The following is an 18,428-nucleotide window of genomic DNA, read 5'->3' as shown; positions in this document are numbered from 1 at the left end:
AGACTTATTTACAATGGTCAAGACACAGAAACAACCTACATTCCATCAACAGACGAATGGATAAAGAAAATGTGATATCACACTCGGAATGCAATGGAATATCATTTAACCATAAAAAAGGAACTTGGGGCACCTGGGTGGCTCAGTCGGTTAAGCATCCAACTTCAACTCAGGTCATGATCTCATGATTCATGGGTTCAAGCCCTGCATTGGGCTCTGTGGTAACAGCTCAGAGCCTGGAACCTGCTTTGGATTCAGTGTCTCCTTCTCTTTCTGCCCCTCACCAACTCTCGCACTCAAAAATAAATAAACATTTAAAAATATTTTTTAAAAAAAGAACTCCTGTAATTTGCAACAACATAGATAGACCCTGAGGGCATTATGCTAAATGAAATAAATCACACAGAGAAATACAAATACTGTATGATATCACTTATATGTAGAATCTTAATTAAAAAAAAAAAAGGCTGAGGACACCTGGGTGACTCAGTCAGTTAAACGACCAACTCTTGATTTCGGCCCAGGTCATGATCTCATGGTTCATGAGACTGAGGGAACCCTGTGCTTGGGATTCTCTCTCTCCTTCTCTTTTTGCCCCTCCCCTACTCGTGCATGCACAAGCTCTCTCTCTCTCAAAATAAATAAACTTAAAAAAAAAAAAAAGCCGAACTCACAGATATAGAGACAGATTGGTCATTGCCAGAGATGGGGGTGGAGTTGGGGGTGGACAAAATGAGTGAAGGTGGTCAAAACGTACAAACCGTCAGTTATAAAATAAATAAGTTCTGAGAATGTAATGTACAGCGTGGAGACTGTCGTTAATAATACTGTATTGTACATTTGAAAGTTGCCAAGAGATAAGATCTTAAAAGTTCTTATCACTAGAAAAAAAAAAGGCAACTGTGTGTGGTGATGGTTGTTAACTACACGTATTGTGGTGATAATTTTGTAATATATACATATATCAAATCATTATGTTGTATACCAGAAACTAAAACAATGTTATATGTCAATTATATCTCAGTTAAAAAAAAAAAGAGTGGTAATTTTGTTCTGATCATAAGAACCAACTTGGCTCCCCATCCCATACCTGTTATCATTAAGTCTTCTCTTTTTGTGTCTACTCAGAGACTACAATATCATCGTGGTGCACGACAAGAGGCAGAAGGATGGAAAAAGATGTCTTTCATCTCGGGATGGTTAGTCGTCTATGAAAGGGCAGAGAAAGGATGAGAACAGGATGCTTCAACCACTGTTACATCCTCTTCAGCAGTAATTGCTGGGGCCGAGTCTTACCTGAAAACACCCAAAGGTAACACCACAGCGAGAACTTTTTCCTTGTGAAGTCCAATTTAGCCTACGTGAAAAACATCCTGATGTCTTTATTTAAGATTGCTTATTTTGTCTGTTTATTTTACAACCTGCCAAACAATAACCATGGCCTTATCAGGCTAAAGAATGTGCAGCTCTTTCCTGATCTGTGCTTTATGTATTTGTTTTGTCATAATAAAATTCCCCACACTAAATAACAATGTTTGTTTGAAAGCTGCCTTGCCATCCATCTAGGTCCTAGATAAATAACATGATGCTCACAGAGTTTCTCTCTAAACACAAGCTACTTCCAAAATAAAACTGATATTTTATTAATATATTTCAGTTTTTCCCACCAGCAAGATAAATCCTCAGCCTAATGTTAAATTAACATTGGTTAAGAGTTTTGGAGGGATGGTTCAGGCTGAGGAGGGCGGTCAGAGAAACATAAATTGCACTAAATTCCTTGTCAAGCAGACAAAAGAGTCCAAAATTAATAATTTATTCTATCTCTAATTTTATTTTATTTTATTTTACAATGTTTATTTATTTTTGAGAAAGAGAGAAAGACAGAGAGTGTGTACAAGCTGGGGAAGGGCAGAAAGAGAGAAGGAGACACGGAATCCAAAGCAGGCTCCAAGCTCTGAGCTGTCAGCACAGAGCCCAATGTGGGGCTCAAACCCACGACTCTGAGATCATGACCTGAGCTGAAGTCAGACACTTAAGTGACTGAGCCGCCCAGGAGCCCCTCTAATTGTAATTTTGGATATGTTAATTAGGTTCTTTCAGGTAGCATGAGGAGGGAAATGATTATGTTGACTCAAATATTGAGAATTGATTTGTGATGTAGGAGGACCAAAGTACACACAAGTTCCACAAGAGATGCAAGTAATTACAGATAATGCAGACTCTGCTCTTAAAAGAAGGTATGAATGGCCCAGATGTATTCCAAAGAGAGTTGTTGGTTTTTCTTCTGAAGACATCAGAGAAACTTTTGGAACATAAGTGCCCTCATGTATGAAGAGACAAAAGACACAGACTGACAGATATTGGGATTCTAATTATCTAAGCATTTATCACTTGATATCATTCAAGTGATAAATAAGAACCCCAGAGACACAACAAAAGTGAATCACATTCCTTAGTTATACATACTCAGTCAAGAAATTGTTATTTCTGGTTAAACAATTTTAGATTGATGAGAATTCATCCAAAAGTAAACTTTTTCTTCAAAAAAAAAAAAAGGAATCAGCACATTTGATATTTGCAGAAACATAATTGACTATAGAATTGTATACTAGACTAAATGGACCTTCAGAGCTTATACAATGTTCTACTTTATCATTATTGAACAACAAGATGATTACATTACTAAAATAGATTGTCTATTTTCACATTAACACTAGTATCATATGCAATGGCGAAAGATTAAAGACCTTCCTCTTAAAATTGGAAGGAAGAGAAGCCAGTGGATCCTACAACTCAAAACCAATTTTGATACTAGGTTTCCAGAGACAGCACCCAGACTCAGTCCCACAAGACTGCCCTCACTTGATATGCCAATGGCAAGTCCAGGCTGTTGTCTGGACAAACTGGCTATAGTAGGATATTCAAATGATTCCCTCCTTGGGTTCAAATAGTTGGCTCACAGACCTCAGAGAAATATTTTACTCAGTTGATTACCATTTATTATAAAAGGAGACAACTCAGCAACAGACAGATGGAAGAGTTTCACAGAGCAAAGTAGAGAGAAATGGCCCAGAGTTTCTTTGCCCTCCCCCAGCTCACAAGTCTCTGAAATCTCCACAGTGTTCACCAACCTGGAAGCTCTCCAAACCCCATCCTTGTGGGTTTTTACAGATGCCTCATTACATAGGTGCTTGATTAAATCTTTGGTCATTGGTGATTGAACTCAAATTCCAGGCCCTCTCTTCTCCCAGAAGATAGGGCAGGGGGACAATTGAAACTTAAAAAAAAATTTTTTTTTAATGTTTATTTATTTTTGAGAGAGAGAGAAAAAACATGAGTGGGTTAGGGGCAGAGAGAGAGGGAGATACAGAATCCAAAGCAGGCTCCAGTCTGTCAGCACAGAGCCCAACGCTGAGCTTGAATCCACAGACCTTGAGATCATGACCTGAGCTGAAGTCAGATGTTCAACCGACTGAGCCACCCAGGTATCCCTGCAACGGACCCTTTTAACCTCTAATCACACAGTTGGTTCCTCTGGCAACCAGCCCCCATCCTTAGGTGCTTTCTAAAAGTCACCACATTAACATAAACCCAGGTGTGGTGGAAGGGGGCTTCTTATGAATATCAAGACACCCATTTGCCCTTCAAGGCTCGGAAGTGATTTCAGAAACCGAAGACAAGAGGCCAAATATTATGAAAAAAGATGTTCCCATTGCTCTTATCACTGAGGAAATTTCAAGGGTTTTGGGAAGCTGTGAGCCAGGAACCAGGGGGCTAAGACCAAATACTATGAGAAATACATATTTGGTCACTGAATGGCCAAGCTACTTACACAAGTTATTTTATTTTTTAATGTGGCCTTATGAGAAGGGTATGGTCTTTTGGATTTAGATAGATCTGAATTGAAAACTTGGATTCAAATTTTTTAATTCAAAATTACACTTAGTAGCAAAATATAGTTCCGCTAATAGCTAATATATAGAACATCATCTAGCTGATAAAAACCTTTCAAGATATCTCACTCAAGAATTCTTTCACAATGTGTATACATATCAAATTATCACATTGTATGCTTTAAAAAAATTTTTTTAGTGTTTATTTATTGAGAGAAACAGAGAGGGAGAGAGAGAGAGAGAGAGAGAGAGAGCATGAGTGGGGGAAGGGCAGAGAGAGAGGGAGACACAGAAACTGAAGCAGGTTCCAGGCTCTGAGCTGTCAGCACAGAACCCGAAGCGGGGCTTGAACCCATGAACTCACACTGTACACTTTAAATATATTCCAATTTTATTTGTCAGTTATACCTCAGTACAGCTGAATAAAAAGTAAACTTTGAAAAGTTAAAATATATATAGATAAATAGATAGATAGATATATGTATATCTATATGTATATCTATATATCTATATATCTATATATCTATATCTATATCTATATCTATATCTATATCTATATCTATATCTATATCCCAGGAGAAGAATCAGCTACTGTTAAATAATAATTTCTGTTGAAATTTCCTGGGTCACCTTGCATAGCTAGAACTCTAGCTAGTGACCCCATCAAAACTGAATACCAATCTGTATGCTAGCATGGGACTTAATAATTAAATTCTGACCCATGTTAGGTAGTCACAGTTACAAATTGGTCACTTTATTCTTGGAGATGAAAAGGGATGGTCCGCTCAAAAAGCTGGTTTCATGTCATTGGTTAGAAAAGAAGAAGAGGCTACAGTTTCAAAGCTTGTCTTTAAAAGCCTAATAAAAACATACATATTTTGTGGTTGTTAAAATGAGTACTTTGCAGAAAGTATCCTCTTTTTTATTCTATTTTTGCACGTGTATAACACGTGTTGAAAGAAAACTTGCCTCAGAGATAAAGAGGATGATCACACCACATGGAGCTGACAGGACTTGAATATATATTTTCATTCAGAGCATCTAACTCAGTAAATCATTCTGCACAGAAAGAAATACTTAATAATCATCTGTTGGTCCACTTCTAACATCTTGCTTTACCTACTAAACCCCGTGAATAAAAAATCCGCAGCCAATAGAGAAGCAGCAAACATTTTCCTCAGAGTATTTTAGGGCAGGGCTTGCTTTCTGTTCACTGATATGTTTATTGAATACCTACTGTGTGTTAAACTCTGTGTTAGGAACTGGGTATAGAGCTGGAAGACTTTTATGGCCTCTCTCCTTAAAAATTTACAATGTTCCAGAAAAACAGACCTTGAAACAATCATTATAATGGTGATGAGGGCTACACAGAAGTACAGACTTCTACTGGAGTGTTACAATAAAGGATAACCTATTCCAGAGGCTCCAATCCAAGAAAGGAAGTTTAAATTGAGTCTTGAGGATAACCAGGAGTGAACAGGCTCTGTGAGCATAGAACACCCATGCAGAAGGAAATATCAAAGAGAGGAGAAAGCAGTGCAAGCTAAGTTTCCACTTTGCTCATTTTCAGATTTCCTGGGCAGTTTGATCTAAACTTACTGTATTTCAACTGATTTATGGAACATCCTGGACTTGATTTCCATCTAAACTCACAGCATCTACTAAATCAATACTAGTCAAATCATGGTCCACTTCCTAGCAGCAACAGCTTACAGGAAATGCACGTTCTTGGTCCACCCCTGTACTGGTTTCCTAGGGTTACTATAACAATTTACCATAAGCTAAATGACTTAAATCAACAAAAATCTATTCTCTCACAATTCTGGGAGCCAGAGGCTAGAAATCAAGGTGTCAGTAGGACTGTGGTTCCTTGGAAGTCTCTAGGGAAGGAAGAATCATTCTTTGCCTCTTCCAGCTTCTAACAGACCCAGGTGTTCCTTAGCTTAGGGCTACGAAACTCCAATTTCTGCCTTCACATGGCTATCTCCCCTGTGTGTCTTTTCTTCTTCAGTATATCTTATAAGGATACTTGTTATTGGATTTAGGACCTAACCCAATAATCAAGGGTAATCTTATCCGGAGATCCTTAATTATACCTGAAAAGACCCTTTTTCCAAATAAGGTCTCGTTCACAGTTTCCAGGAGATAGAATGTGACCATATCTATATCTATGTGAATGGAGGCCACCATTCAATCAACTATACCACCCATTAAATCAAAATCCCTGGGTATGGAGATTTTGTTAAACCGGAGATCTGTGATTGAACAAATTTTTCAGGTGATTCTTGAGAATCTCAGGTGAAACCAGAGAGAGTGAACAATGAGAAAGTTTGAGAATCACTGGACCAACTCCTTCCCTGCTCAGCTGGAGTCTATTATTAGCTTCTCCTAGTCAACTCTTTGTTACTGCTGGTCTCAAAAAAATATCTTTACAGAAACTGTGAAATGTTCATTCTACATTATTAAATGATGACATATTTAAATAGTTACTTTTGAAAGAACCAAAGAATTAACCTTTTCATTTTCTCATAAATAAAAGAACATTTTGTTATGGCTTGATGACAATGTCATATATTAAGGCAGACCATTTTGTACATAGGGCAATCTTTACGTACCAAAGTATATGGAAATCAAATGATGAGAACTACTAAGAAAAACAGAATTAAACTTCATCATTTGCTATGTCAAGGACATTAAATTTTTGAACATTAGAAACATAAAATTTTCTGCTTTTAGAAAACCATTACCGATCGTTCCCGCCAGTAATAATAAAAATAGTAAAAACTACAAATGTGAGGTTTTACTTTTTATTTATTTATTTTTTTAAAAAGAGAGAGAGCATGAGTAGGGGAGAGGGGCAGAGGGAGAAAGATAAAGAGAGAGAATCTTAAGCAGGTTCTACACCCTGCACAGAGCCCAACACGGGCTCGATCCTATGACGCTGGAATCATGACCCAAGCCAAAATCAAGAGTCGGACACTCAATCGACTGTGCCATCCAGGTGCCCCCAAATGTCAGATTTTAAAGGTTTTTTTGTTTAAAAAGAAAAAAAAATGAAAAGAATGAAAGTATATTATGTCCTAATCCAAGTATCCATAGAGATTTTGCTCTTATTCCAAGGTCAGGTCTATTACCCATTTTAAAGATGAGCCAGGTTTAAAGGTTAATTGTATTCTAAAAGCCTACAGTAGTCTTAAACTGTCAAATGAAAATCTTTCTAAAATTTCTTCATCTTTACAAGCTCTTAAAGATCTTTAAAGCAGTAGTTTTGGCTTTTCAATGTAGTTAAATTCTATTTACATTTTTCACAAAGAAATACTTAGCTTGCATATGATAGATAGATAGATAGATAGATAAATTCAAAACAATCAGATAAGACTGAAAACTCTAGTTGAAGTATTTTGCAAACATTCAGAAACACACACTAGAAAAAGACACACACAGAGTTTCACACAAATGTACACACTGTTGGAAAACACAACCAGTAGTCTATAAAAGTATACTTTTATAGCTCAGGATTTGTTTGTCTTTGCAGACCATGAATTTCGGTTCCCTTTCTATTATAAATGTAAGTGTGCATGTGAGTATAAGTGTGTTCTGTTTCCCTCACTCTAATGAAAAACTGCACTCCTGAAACTTACCATTTATAATCACCTGCTCTTCCACTCACCCCACTACCCTATGGGTAGAACCTGCTTTAATACTCCCGGCTACCTCCCTAGAGCTCCACCCCAATTTATTCATTCAACAACTATTCATTTGGCATTTATTGTGTGCCAGACACTATGGATACATAAGTGAATAAGGAAGAAGTTCTGCCCACATGGAATGTTCTTTCATGCTGGGGGTGGGGAGCTGTGGAGGGGAGATGTCATGGGGGATAAGAATGAAGGAGAGCACTGGAGGTCAAGAATATGATACCGTGTGATCATAGTCCAGACATTATGTGCCAAAAGTATTAAAACCTCACAACAACCCTCTGAAGTTGAGTATTATCATATGTCTTCCAATGAGGAAAATCAGATTCAGTAGAATAAAATACTTTGCCCCAAAATACAAAACTGGTATTTGATGAAGCCAGGATTCAAACCAGGGTTGCTTGTTACAGATGATCTACTCTTGACTACATCATCCAGACTGCCCCATATGAGATAGAAACTTCAATACATTCCTCAGCTTTCTCCACTCTCATCCCCTCAAACCCTGCTGTCTTAACATGAACCAGGCTGAGCCACACAGGTACGAATTAAATGGAGTGTAGAAAATTTGTTTCTCAAGTCTGCCTAATGGGAGGCAACTTAAAACAAGTAGTGCCCGAATTTTCTAAGTCCAGCAGAGATTATTCTTTCCACCAATTCCAGCTTGTAGTCAAATCACTATGAGCTTAAATCTTAGTGAACTGAATATTCTAGCTTCCATGACTGTCTCTAGGGTAGTATCTGAGTGTTAGGAAAGTATATGGGAGCATTTCCTCATTGGTAAGCTGTATGTCACTTCTCTGAGGTCATGTCTCTGCTGGTGTCTACTGGGAATGTAACTTGTCTTTCCTCTTGGTTCAAGGTATTCAATGCTTCCTCAAGTAGAGCTCTTGACCACCAGCTCCTCCTCTGTTCTCTGGTGCTGACAGTTGTCTGTGTTCAGCTGCACTCCTTTTCATCCCTGGCAGGAAGTACAAGCAGCATTCTTTTGGTGAAGGTCCTTTCAACAATGCTAGGTGACCTCCTCGCAAGTAACTTATCAGCTCTCTCTCTTAGCTAACCTATGTGTCCCCATGCTAGGACCCCAGCAATAACTGGATCTCAGAATCCATGGGCAAAATGTTTTTGAAATTGATTGACTGATTGATTGATTGATTGATTGGTGGGAGGTGTCTCTGGCCCAGTCTTTTCCATCTATACCATTCTGCCATTTTGCTAAGCTCGCATGCAGCAGGGAGTTTCTCTTGGAGGCTCACAGTTGTTCCAGATTTTGCCTGAGACTTTCCTCTCTTGGATCCTGAGATGAAAGGTAGATCTGAGAGGGTGGAGACACATACATGGATGGGGAACAAAGAGTAAAGTCACTACACTTGCTTCTAATTTCCTTTGTCTTCTCTCCAAACTCTTCCCTTTCCTCTAGCTTGGATGTCATTTACTAAGTTTAAAGATTGGGGGTAGAAATATAAACATGTTCTTTCAGTTCCTCAAATCAATTTCTAGTCTCTTCTATCCCGTATCCAATTCAAACTTAGAATCAAAGACTAAGTCAAATTTTTTCTTGCTGTGAATTATTCCTACATCAACAGGAGCTTTCTGCCCACTGGAAAGATGGGCAGCTATAGAGGTGGACTGGACATAGTGCAGTAATTAAGGATTTGAAATACTATCCCATACTACTAACAACAGCTATTTAACAGAATTATAACTTTTAACTATTTCATCATTCTAGTCAGTGTACATAGGTAGACAAAACTATAAAGAGCGAAGTTATGTGCTAGGTATCTGCATAGACTCCACATTTTCTTAAATAGCAACATAGATGTTGGATTAACAGCAAGAGGTAGACCAGTAACAGAAGCCAAGAGAACACTCATATAGTGATTTTGATACACAGTTAAAGAAAACCAGATTGGTGGTGTTTGAAAGCATTTAGAATCTTTCAGAGTTGAACTGGGGATTTTCATGATTCTTTTTAAATATCTATCCTCACCTCTAAAAAAGCAATAAGAAAAGAGATACAAAAAAAAAGTGGAGGGAATGACAATGTAATTGTCAGAAAATTATTTGAATGCTTCGCTTTGTTCAAAAACAAATAATGATCTTAACAAAGGTGGTGACTTTAACAGAGTTTAAAAGGCAAAATAATTTGAAATAAAAAACACAGGGGTGTTTAATATGTGGAGTTGCTTAGAAAGTGGTTTAAATGCAGATTAGCTGGATCAGTGTTTCCCTAGCAGAGAAGCAATTACATTTAAGAAAATTTTTAAAGGTGGTTACTAAGCAACTATATTCAGCCTACATGCATTGTTCATCATCTCTGGTAAATTATAGAAAATGACAGCCTGTCATTATGGAACAGAGACGTACAAAATTAGGGCATTGTTATTCTACGTTCCTCCTACAGGAGAAAGATCAATTATATCCTTGGCAAGATGATTAGGTCAAATAATTACAATAAGGATTAAATGTTAGTGTGTCATGGTGAAAATGTGTAAAAAGCCCAGGGATTTTTCAAAGAATGACCCCTGTCAGCAGGTGCAACCCTACTTTGACCTGACTTCACATCATATCTTTTCTGTCACAGCAAGAAGAGCTCAAAACACTCTACTTTATTGGCAGAATTTTAAGTGAATCTTTGGTAGAACAGCTCTATAAGAAAGAGACATATATTAGTATTATTCACAACTTAGAATTCTTTATTCTTTCTAATAAGTTAATGATATGCTTGGAGTTAGTGCTATTTTGATAGTGGTACCTTAGTGACTACCTAACTATTCTTTTAGATGAGAAGATGGATGTAGCAGATGAAATCCAAATGACCCTATTTAAGAGTACCAGGAAAACCCTCCATTTCGTGGGTAACAAAATATTTCTTTTAAAAGAGTATGTCACTGAATTTAGTAAACATATGACCAATATACCACATAAGGTTAAGTGTTCTAGAATTTCAGGGAAAACTGTTGAATGAATGTATTTGGAAGTTTTGTTCATTCTCTAGTTACAAAAATAATTCCTATGGTTGGATAAAACCAGATCTCTAAGTTTCCCATTTCCATTTCAAAATGCATTATAAAACAACACATCTTTAGAAATAATAACGTCTTTCCTTCGGACCATTTCCCATATATCTTCTTAGCAGATAATGATCAAGTTCAGAGAGCAATAACAAACACAGAGTGGCTGTTTCTTACCACTCAGCAACAACCATTTTAAACAGTTATTTCTCTCTAATGGTACCTCTCACTATCACATCAGTAAACATTATGAGGAAGGAAGAAACTTGCTTCCCAGCCTCATTCATTTCACCACATCTTATTGCCATGGAGGACACTGTTATTGACTGTTACCTAGAAAACCGAATGAGAAAGAGAAGACCAATGTCAAAACTAAAGAATGAACAGAAACTGCTGGGCAGGAAGCCATTCCAGAGCCCCTCCCTGCCTTGTCATGGTCCCTCTCCAGGACTATAGGAATCTTCTTTTTATTCCTTTTTTCCTTCTCTCTTCATTGTCTCTACTTAATAGATGTTCTCTTTTCTCCTAGTTTCTGCTTCTTCATAACCTTGGTTTACCCATGGCCTTGTTCATACAGCATGGTATTTTTTCATCTCTATTTCTCACTTCTAACTAGGTAATTCCTTTGCATCACTTAGTTACATTTTGGATAAAGGGAAAATAATTAACTCAGTGTATCATTTTGAGCCAGATCATGTTACAGACCACTACCTAGCCTATGAAATGAAGTATCCAAAATTCTTGGACCTTCTGCCTACCCAGAGATGGAGGTCTAGGCCTTCTCCCATTCAATGTGAGTTATGTGAATACAGTAGAAACACCAGTATCCCAGGTCCAGGACCTGGCCTTAAAAAACTAGCAGCTTATTTTTCTTATTTTATTTGAAGGGAAGGAAAAATAAGATAAAAACAGAGAGGGAGGTAAACCATAAAAGACTCTTTTTTTTAAATGTTTTAATGTTTATTTATTTTTGAGAGAAAGAGAGTGGGGGAGAGGCAGAGAGAGAGTGAGGCACAGAATCCAAAGCAGGCTCCAGGCTCTGAACTGTCAGCACAGAGATTGACTGGGGGCTTGAACTCAAGAACCGCAAGATCATGACCTGAGTTGAAGTCAGACACTTAACCAAATGAGCCACCCAGGTGCCTCATGAGAGACTCTTAAATACAGAGAACAAACTAAGGGTTGCTAGAGGGGTGTTGGGTTGGGGGATGAGCTAAATAGAGGATGGGCATTAGGAGGGCACTTGTTGGATGAGCAATGGTTGTTACATGTAAGTGATAAATCACTAAATTCTACCCTTGAAACCATTATTACACTATATGTTAACTAACTTGGATTTAAATAAAATTAAAGGAAAGAAAGAAAAAGAAAGAAAGAAAGAAAGAAAGAAAGAAAGAAAGAAAGAAAGAAAGAAAGAAAGAAAGAAGCAGCTTGCTCTTGGAATCCAGCCATGACGCTGTGAAGAAGTTCCAGGCCACATAGGAGGCCAGGTAGGTATTGTGGCTGACAACTCCAGCTGAGGTCCTAGTCAACAGCCAGTATCAACCACCAGGCATATGTGAGTAAAGCTGCCACCAGATGATACCAGTCCCCAGCCATTGAAACAATCCCAGCTTTTGAAGTCATTCTGGTTGATGCATCAGATACCATGGAACAGTGACAAGCCGTTTTTACTGTGCCCAGTCTGAATTCTTGATCCCCAGCACCTATGAGCACAATAAAATGCTTCCTTTGTACCAATGAGTTTGGGGATAGTTTGTTATGTAGCAATAGATAATTGGGAAAGATTTGATACTGTAAATCAATTATCTACGGCGGTGTCAGTTAACAATACATGTTAGTGGCCTAAAGTAACAACAATCATCTTCATTTATCTCCTGTTTCTAGGGGTCAAGAATTTGAGACCCTTCAGCTGGAGGGTTATAGCTCAGGCACTTCTGTGCAGTTGCAATAAGAGGAAGGCTAGAGCTAGTAGACCAGCAGGGCTAAATCTACTGGGAATTGGCCAGGCTCCTCTGCTAGTTCTGAACTTTCAAGGCTCCCTGTGTGGTCTCTCCAGGGGGCTAGTTTGGGCTTCATCTCAGCATGGTAGCCTTGCAGTGATAAAATTCTTTCATGTTAGTTCAAGGCTCCAGTGTGACTATTCCAGTGAACCAGGTAAAAAATATATTGCCTTTCTGACCTAACTTTCTAAGTCACACAGCATCATTTCCACCATACTCTCATTAACTGGCCACTAAGTTCAGCTTAGATGCAAAGAGTAGTGTGTGTGTTGGGGCAGGGGGGTGATTTGGGCTTTGTCTTTCAAAAAGAGTGTAAAATAATTTGCTTCTTAAACCACCATAGTTTAGTTCTGGATCAAAACTTATTTATATTTTAAGGAGCTATGCCCAAGGTTGGTGGGATCATAGGTGCATCCACAGCCACTCTTTTGTTAGGGGCTACAGTCAGGGATGTCTCCCTACACCCCTACACTGGCTGACTGAGACTACTACACCCTTTCCTTCCTGGACCCAGGATCCTTCTTCTTCTTTATGCCCTATGCTTTTCATTCTGTTGATCCCATCTTTTGGACATTTCTTGAAGTTCCCTTCACTGGCATTTAATACTCTTTATACCAAATTTACAAGGAAGAGAAAATATCCTTCTTCCCACATATTCAGTTCTAGAGATGCCATTTCCAACATGGTCTGACATGTTTACAAGTACAAATATGCTAATCTTCTGATAATAGGACAGCAATCCAAAGTCATGACCAGTTATAACATCCAGAAAAACTGTCAAAGAATTGCTTTAAAAGCTACTTGCTTGCCTGGGTGCCTGATGGCTCAGTCATTAAGCATCTGATTTCGGCTCAGGTCATGATCGTACAGTATGTGACTCAGAGCCCCATATCAGGTGAGCACAAGCCACCTGACCCATTTCAGATGAGTCCCACTTCTCTCTTTCCCTCTTTCCCTCTCACTCACTTGCACCCTCTCTCTCAAAAAAAAAAAAAAAAAAAAAAAAAAAGCTACTTGCTGGTCTCAAAGTCCAGAGTTGTCAACGATATATAGCCTTTTTCTAGTCTGTTCTCCTTTTGTCCTGCTCCCATCCAGATGTTATTTCTTTTCTTTTTTTAATTTTTTTTAACATTTTTTATTTATTTTTGACAGACAAGGAAAGATGGAGCACAAGTGGGGTAGGGGCAGAGAGAGAGGAAGACACAGAATCTGAAGCAGCCTCCAGGCTTTGAACTGTCAGCACAGAGCCCTTTGTGGGGCTCGAACCCATGAGCCATGAGATCATGACCTGAGCGGAAGTCGACACTTAACCGACTGAGCCACCCAGACACCCTCAGATGTTATTTCTTACCCTTTCATTGACAAACTAACCAATGGTAAACATTAAAGCATTCTAACTACAATGAAGGAAAAGTAAGTAATATTTATGATAACAATTTATATTTGTGAATAGAAACAAAATAAAGAACCATTTGTTAATCCTGAAATTCTAGATTTATATATTCATGATCAAGTAATATTTATAAATTTTTATATTCTGCATTTTCCTTTTAGTATTGTAAACTTTTTGTTATTACCATAACCTCATAAGTCATGCATTCCCTTCTTATATTCTATGACAAAAAATTAGTCACATGAAGAAAAAAACTAAAGCAATAACTTAAGGAATTCACTATTTCTATTTTTCCTCATTACCTTACTATTAATAACAAACATTTAACTTTTAAGTTGAATTAACTAATAAACTAATTTGCATAATTATAACTGTTAACCATTTCTTTTTATATCAAGGGTTTTTTCCCCTTACTTTAAACACAATACACATAAATTCATGGGTAAACTTGGTGCATTGAATATAATTGTTTTTTTTTTTTCACTGTTACCTCCTGAATTCCAACTAAAATGAGAGGAAAAGGAGTTAAAAACTAGATACACTCACACAAACCAGGAGCTAATTATAGCATATGAGAGATGTCAACAACTTCTGGAAAGTGAAAACAATAAATGAGAAGTAGCCTAATTGACCAGAGAATGATAAAACCTGAATCTGTAATTGGAAATCCAATAAGAAGTAAGCTAATTATGTGTCAAAAACTTGATAAGTTACAGAACTGTGGGAATCGCAAGAATTAGATAAACCAGGTATCACTGAGTCCACAGCTCAGGTTCAGCCAAAAGCAAGATAATTTTTTGAAAATCTCTATAAGGAGTCGATAGGACACCTTTGCCCAAAGCACTCCACCAGTCTCTTCAGACAAGGCAGGAAGATGACTAGAAGACCAGAAATCAAATCAGAAAATTGATCAAGAGACTCTGGCCTGAGCAACACCAGTCATAACTGAGTGTAGAGATGGGGTGATTTATTGGAAAAGATAACAATACAAACTAAACCCTAATCCACACAGTTGCCAGTGCTATATCACCCAAGACAGGAAGGGGGAGATTCCTCTCTGAAGAAACTGGCCTAAGAAGAAAAACCTATAAATATTGATATTTAAGGCTCCTCTTAGAAGATGGCCTAGATTCCGAACCAAATCATACAACTTAAGAGTATTCAATTCAATAAGCACCTAGAATTTCCATTTAACAACATAGAATTTCTATTAAGTACTTTAAGACCTCATTGTTAAATATGAATGGACCATCATTAATTACCAGATATCTGAGGAAAACCCAAACATGAAACACAGAGACCAATAAAAAGGGTCACAAACAAAAGGAACTCTGGTGAAAAAGAGAAAAAGCAGAGAGAAAAAACAAATAAAATAAAGAAATGTCTTGTAAATAAAATATCAGTCAGATAACTGAAAACACTACATCCATAAAATAAGAAGTCTATAAAAGAAAAAAGGAAAAAAATCAAAGCAAAAACTTGTTTAATTAAAAAATTAAAAACTTCATATCAAAGTACACAATTAACAAAGTGAAAAGAAGTGGGAGAAAATCATTGCAAATCATGTATCTGGTAAAGGATTAATATCTAGAATATATAAAGAATTCCTTAAAATTCAACAGAGGGACGCCTGGGTGGCTCAGTCGGTTAAGCATCTGACTTGGGCTCAGGTCATGATCTCCCAGTTCATGGGTTCAAGCTCTGCGTCCTGCTCTGTGATGACAGCTCAGAGCCCAGAGCCTGCTTCAGATTCTGTGTCTCTCCCTCTCTCTGCCCCTCCACTGCTCATGTTCTCTCTCTGTCTCTGTCTCTCTCTCGAAAATAAATAAACATTAAAAAAAAATTTTTTTAATTCAACAACAGAAAACAAATAACTTGATATAAAAATAGGAAAAGGTCTTCTTTATCCAAAGAAGATACACAAAAAGATGCTCAATATCACTAATCATTGGGGAAATGTGAATCAACATCATAAGGACATATCACCTCACATCCATTATGATGGCTTCTATAAAAAACAATAATAACAACAAAAGAAAGTAACAAGTGTTGGTAAGGATGTGGAGAAATTAAGCTCTGGGTACACAGTTGGTATGAATATAAAATGATATAGCCACTATGAAAAACAGTATGGTGTTTCCTCAAAAAACTAAAAAAAGAAATACCATATAAGCCAGCAATTCCACTTCTAGATATATATTCAAAAGAATTGAAAGCAGGGTCTCAAGGAGCTATCTGTGTACCCTTGTTCATAGTGGCATTATTTACAATAGCCAAAAAGTGAAAGCAACCAAATGAATATTGACAGGTGAATATCCAAAATATGATACATGCATACAATGGATTATTTAACCTTAAAAAGGAAGGAACATACTATATACTACTGATACATACTACAACATGGATGAACCCTGAGGACATTATGCTGAGACAAATACACAATTTCACTTACACGAGCTATCTACAATAGTCAAACCCACAGAAACAGAAAGTAGAATGATGGTTGACAGTGGCTGGAGAGAGAGGAAATTGGGAAGTTTTCAGGTTTGAAAAAGGTCTGGAAATGGTTGTACAACAATGTAAACACACTTAATACCACTGAACTTTATACTTAACAGTAAGATGATAAATTTTATGTTATGTGTATTTAATTGCAAATTTAAAAAATTAATGGAAATGTAATCATAATGCATTATGTGGCTCAGCTATGGACAATGTGTACATACATATTCACAATAATGTAGCATCCACTATTTATTTAGACAAAAATTGTGATATATTTTCAAGATAGAAGTTTAGAGTAAGGGAGGATGGAAGTAGTTCAAGAAAACAAAATTTCAAAGATTATCAATAGATAATGTCTAAAATTGAACAGTCAGTAGAGTAGGGGCAACCTGGGTGGCTCAGTCAGTTGAGCATCCGACTTCGGCTCGGGTCACGATCTCACAGCTCCTATGTTCGAGCCCCTCGTCGGGTTCTGTGCTGACAGCTCAGAGCCTGGAGCCTGATTCACATCCTGTGTCTCCCTCTCTCTCTCCCCCTAACCCACTTGCATTCTGTCTCTGTCTCTCTCAAAAATAAATAAACATTAAAAAATTTTTTTAAATTAAAAAAAAAGAAAAATCAGTAGGTTAGCATAAACATATTATTCAGAAATAAAAGACTAACCCCACGCTGGTCTTAGGGTGTTTGCTCTCAGCTTTACATTTAATCCTTCACCTGCTCTGTTCTATTTAATAAGGGAGGTATCTAATCTCTGCAGTCTGCATTCTTGAAGCTGCTATGTCTGTTGGAGACAGCTGATTTGTCCAATGGGTGGCACTGTCAAGAAACCGAATGGCAAGGGGAAGTGAAATTGTTTTTTCCCTCCTTCTGCACCACAGGTGCCACCTTAAGCGATGTCTGGGTTTCTTCAGTGGTTCCAGCTCCTACCAGATAAACCCTTCGAGGTTCTAGGTGCTGCTTAGGTAATGTAACTACTGGGACAAGGAGAACTTCCTCCCTTCCTCTCCCAGCCAAGCCTTCTTCATGTTGTAAATCTTTTAGTTGCTCACACCATTCCCTATTTGGCTTCTCAGCTTTTCTATTACTAGTTCCTGTTTAAAGAGAGTTTTGTTTCTACCTATCATGCAGCTGGAAAGGTATCATTCCCCCCCCCCCCATGTACAAGAGAAAAATGAATGAAGTACAAATTCATAATTTTTCTTTAACCCATCAGAGGACTGAGATCAGAGGGCAATCAAGTAAACAGAAAGCCAAGGAAAGACAGGAGTCTCCAAGAAGCTGGAAGCACTAGCTTGCCTGTAACAAAATATAGGAGAAAAAGGCACTGAGGACCATACAAGTGGGCAAGAAGAATTCAACTATAATTCTTAACAAGTTGTTAAACGCCCTCTGTGGACTAGTGTAACTGTCATAGAACCCCCTGGGAGCTTCAGACACAAGGGGAGCTCATGCCCACTTGCAGTTCTTCTCCATAGACTTCCAAAGGTGCTCATGAGAAAGATCTGGGTAGACTGGGAAAGGCATAAAGCCTACCTAGACCCTTCTCTGCTGTGGAACAAAAACCTTAAGTTACTGGGGGGAAAGCTGTAAACCCTGTCATCCACAGTAGAAAGTGATAAAGGATGGACACTGTAAACTTGAAAACAACCTCTAAAAATAAATAAACTAAATAAAGCTAATAAGTCAATAGTAAAAATAAATGAAATATTAAAAAATACTCAATTGACCCCAAAAAAGAGGAAAAAAGAAACAAAGAAGAGAAATATAAAAAACAGGTGACAAAATAGTAGTTTTTAATTCAACCATACCAATAATCACACTAAACGTAAATAATCTGAACATTCTAATTAAAAAACAAAGATTATCAGAGTGGATTAAAAGAAATCCACAAATAAGTCAAAAGCAAGGTATAGAATAAGATA

The 18,428-nt window shown here is 37.5% G+C and overlaps 1 protein-coding gene and 1 long non-coding RNA gene across 17 annotated transcripts in view; one reads left to right on the top strand and one right to left on the bottom strand.

The window, feature by feature from the left end:
• The window catches only part of LOC123386719, a 35,416-nt gene extending 33,740 nt beyond the window's left edge, over positions 1-1,676 (top strand). The window contains exon 3 of the long non-coding RNA XR_006601068.1: positions 1,129-1,676. This is a non-coding gene — a long non-coding RNA (uncharacterized LOC123386719). The remainder of the gene's footprint in view (positions 1-1,128) is intronic.
• LOC111561429 overlaps positions 1-18,428 on the bottom strand; it is a 263,855-nt gene that overhangs the window by 171,069 nt on the left and 74,358 nt on the right. For 6 of the 16 annotated variants that reach the window (XR_006601022.1, XR_006601023.1, XR_006601039.1 and 3 more), the window contains one exon: positions 1,091-1,208. The exons of the other annotated variants lie outside the window; for them this stretch is intronic. The gene's annotated coding sequence lies outside the window, so the exon portion shown is untranslated. The remainder of the gene's footprint in view (positions 1-1,090; positions 1,209-18,428) is intronic. 16 annotated transcript variants of the gene reach the window in all.

Source organism: Felis catus, chromosome A1, assembly GCF_018350175.1.
Source record: "Felis catus isolate Fca126 chromosome A1, F.catus_Fca126_mat1.0, whole genome shotgun sequence".
Taxonomy (NCBI): Eukaryota; Metazoa; Chordata; class Mammalia; order Carnivora; family Felidae; genus Felis; species Felis catus.
Note: the sequence above shows the minus strand (reverse complement) of the source record. Positions and strands in the feature narration are given on the sequence as shown.